General features: G+C 49.0%; 1 long non-coding RNA gene across 1 annotated transcript; it reads right to left on the reverse strand.

The window, feature by feature from the left end:
* Window positions 1–575: 575 nt before the first annotated feature.
* Window positions 576–3,375, reverse strand: LOC102901821. The gene is made up of 2 exons (XR_002737836.2): window positions 2,801–3,375; window positions 576–772 (listed from the first exon to the last, which is right to left on the reverse strand). It is a non-coding gene; the product is annotated as an uncharacterized LOC102901821 (long non-coding RNA).
* Window positions 3,376–3,697: the final 322 nt, after the last annotated feature.

A 3,697-nucleotide genomic window follows, 5' to 3' on the forward strand; every position in this document is an offset into this window, starting at 1 on the left:
AGGTTGGAAACCAGTTCTCCTGGTGATGCAGCCTTAGGAATGGCAAAGGTAAAAAAGGACCCATTGAATTTTTCTCTTTCTCCCCAGCCATGTAGTGACATAAGGATACGTTCCAAGGTTCACCACCGTTTAAAATTATTTCATTATGACTCTGGGTTGTCTGAGATATACATCATTATCTCCCAGGGAGCCACAGTGAATTAGAGAAATACTTTGGAACCCTGGACTCCAGAACTCCAGCCCCTCACCCACTAATGACACTCAGCTGGGTCAATAATACTTGCTTTCTAAAAACAATACAGGGACGTGATACTACCCCTTTATTAAAACAGCCTTTTGAGCTGGTCTGTTTATGTGAATTAAAAACAACAACAACAACAACATGGTGTTGGTGAGTTATGTTACAGTTAGTGACATTTTAGGAAAGAAAGCATTCAGGACGTTTATTTTATGGCCACGTCACCCGGAATATTATTGTGAGTGTCTGATTTCTCAACCATCGGCTCGAGAGATGGTAGTCTTCTTCCTTATTTTTAGGAGCGTTGGGGTGCAGACTAAAGCAGTTACTATGCGGCCAGAGACTGACTGATATTTTTATTATATTGCTTCCCCTTGCAGCCAAATAATCTTGAGTAAAAAGGGGGGACAGGGTAATGGTAAGAGAACAACCTCACTGCCAAACGTAGAGCCTTCTCTTCATAGACAGTTTCTCAGTGTGAAGGGGCATTTCCTAATGTGACTGGCCGTCGAGTCCGCCGAAATCACGATTCCCCTGTAATTGCAAAAGATACATCCTGTGGCTTTCTTTTTAAATTTTTTTTTCAACGTTTTTTATTTATTTTTGGGACAGAGAGAGACAGAGCATGAACGGGGGAGGGGCAGAGAGAGAGGGAGACACAGGATCGGAAACAGGCTCCAGGCTCTGAGCCATCAGCCCAGAGCCTGACACGGGGCTTGAACTCATGGACCGCGAGATCATGACCTGGCTGAAGTCGGCCGCTTAACCGACTGCGCCACCCAGGCGCCCCCATCCTGTGGCTTTCAAACCACAACATGATCACGTGGAACAGAGGAACAAAGAGACCTGGGGGCTAGAAGCACGTGAAATCTTGGCTTTTCCTTCATCACAGCAATTAAGTAGCCACTAAGCACCACCTTGACGGCCCATGATTTTGACTCAAACCCTGGTGACATATGGGTTTGAAGGGTGCCACCGGAATCCACCTTCGGCTTGTTGCTTACCATGTGTCTCTGACGGTGCGTTTTAGGCATAGAGCTCCACGACCAGGGACGGACGGGCTCCGGGCTCCGGGCTCTGCCTGCCCGGATCCTAACGAACTTCCACGAGCCAGGGCTGGCTTGAGAGAGTGTCATTTGGTACCCTTGCAAAGGGATAGGAGGCAAAGGCTATTTTAAGAACGGTATGGTTTGGGGTGATCTCTGTGAAGTTTATGAGTAGTCAGGGAAGAGAACATAAAACTTGCTGGACACATGTAATTAAAATACAGGGTAACTAAATTCATGTGTAAGTAATAGGAGAGCACAGCGGAGCCAGGGGATCGTAATAAGCATCCTGGTTGAAGCGAAAAGCAATTTGTGGTGGGGCTTTCAAATTCCTACTTTAGTGGACAGATTTGGAAAGCTCACCAATAGTCTTCCTGGCTGGGTAGGTTTACGTCCGTGGGCCTTTCATTTAAAAAATAAAAAAAAAGGTCTCTAAAAATAGGAGTTGGGTTCGGGGGGTTTTGGGGGGGTAGTGGTGGTTGTTTTCCCGCAGGAGAAATCACAGCTTCATAAATGCATCCATTTCTGGGGAGCAAAAAGCAGGCTTCAACAGTGATCAGCATGCCTTTGCCCCATCCGCGGTGAGGCGGCCAAGTTCCTGGGCCCTACACTGCGTCGTCTCCCACATGTCCCCCGGGCCTCTCAAGTTCCAAAGCCTATTCTACATGCAGATTTACAAACTGGAGACAGTGGAAGGGGGGAGGGGACTTTACAAAAACCACAGATGTTACTTACTATCCTCAAGTTTGCAGGGTCGTGGACCAAACACGGGTCTGATGCAGCGAATCACCCTCTTTATCCTGGGGCAGGGCGGTATCAGAAAACACCCATTCCTTCCGTCCGGAAGCGGCCGTCGGGCTGGCCCCCCTGCCAACCGTGTGATGTGGTACCGCTTCGTGAACAAGCCCTAGTGCCACATAGACGGGTTGCCCGTTGTCTCCAATAAGCCCTCTGAAGTGTGGGGCTGGCTGGGTGGCTCAGTCGGTTCTAAGGGTCGGACCCTCGGTTTCAGCTCAGGTCGTGACCTCACAGGTCTGTGGTTTCCAGCCCCAATTCGGGCTGCGCGCCGGCAGCCCAGAGCCCGCTTGGGATTCCCTCTCTTCCTCTCTCTCTGCCCCTTCCCCCCTCCCACTGTCTCTGTCTCTCTCAAAAATAAATAAATCAACTTAAAAAAATAATTAAAAAAAAAAAAAACCATCTAAAAATGAAACAGATCCCAAACAGCCACAGACCAAATTTACAAAGCCCTTGGGCATGGCGGGAGAGAGTAAGGTGGGAACAGAATATGAAAGAACAGAAGATCCTCTGCGTGGTTTCACATGATAAATGGTCTGTAAAAAGCATTATCATTGACAAGAAAAAAGCCCCAGTCATGGGCCACGGACCCCAGAATTTCAATGTCTAAACCATACATGTATATTTTGGGGAGAACGATCTCCCTTCTTCTTAAGAGAACCATTAGCTTAAACCACAAACTGTGCCAAATAGCAGAACGTAAGAGCGTGAAGGGTCTTACACTTCATCCGGGCTGATCGCATCATTTCGCCTCCTGGGAGGAAACATCGAAAGATGCAGAGCAACTTTCAAAAGTACAGACCACTCCTCCACTCTGGAAGTCGAGTATCAGGGTCCAAAGAAGAGCGTGAGTTCTGGATCATACAGAGAGATCTGGTGTCAGATCCCGGGTCTGTCACTTCCTGTCCCTTTACCCTCTCCAAGTCCCTGTTTCTGTACCCGTCGGGTCGGGATAACGAGATCGAGGTCAGCCAAGGCAGCTCGGCCATTAAGTGTGGCATCAGCTCCTGCCAAAGCGGCATTAATAAGAAGAAATGTGTTTGAAGTGGGTAAGACGAGAAGATTCAGGGGGAAAAGAATAATAACTTTTAGTGGACTGGCAGAGAAAGAAAAAAAAATGAAGTGTTCTGCTGCTGAAGTTTTCCCCAGAGCCCCGGGGTTTCTCAAGCCCGTCTTCCAAGACCACAGGGGCAAAGAGAAGCTAGAAAGGCGGGATTCCAGGACCTCCCGCCCCACACCTAGTCCATTCTCAGCCGGAGACTTTCCCCTTTACATACTGAGCTTCTGGGTTACCCTGTTAAAGAAGATACAGAGAGACGTAAGTGTGTATCACCCCCCCACCCACCCACCGCTACACCGCATACACCCCAATTCCTTCTAGAAGGTACAGCACACACGGAACTGAATGTACAAAGCTGGGCAGCCTCAGATAAGCCACCTCCCATTTCTGCACCTCACCTCCAAGAGGAAAGGTTTGGACCGACCACCCCCCTCACCGCTTCCCCCTAATGCAGAGCCCCCTGCTTAATGGGAACAAGAGCTCCCTTCCCCTTGCACATAAAGAGCAGCCACTGTCATTGTGTCCCCACCCCCACCACCCCCCCTCCTGCGAATCCCC

This window comes from Felis catus, chromosome D4 (assembly GCF_018350175.1).
Source record: "Felis catus isolate Fca126 chromosome D4, F.catus_Fca126_mat1.0, whole genome shotgun sequence".
Lineage (NCBI taxonomy): Eukaryota > Metazoa > Chordata > Mammalia > Carnivora > Felidae > Felis > Felis catus.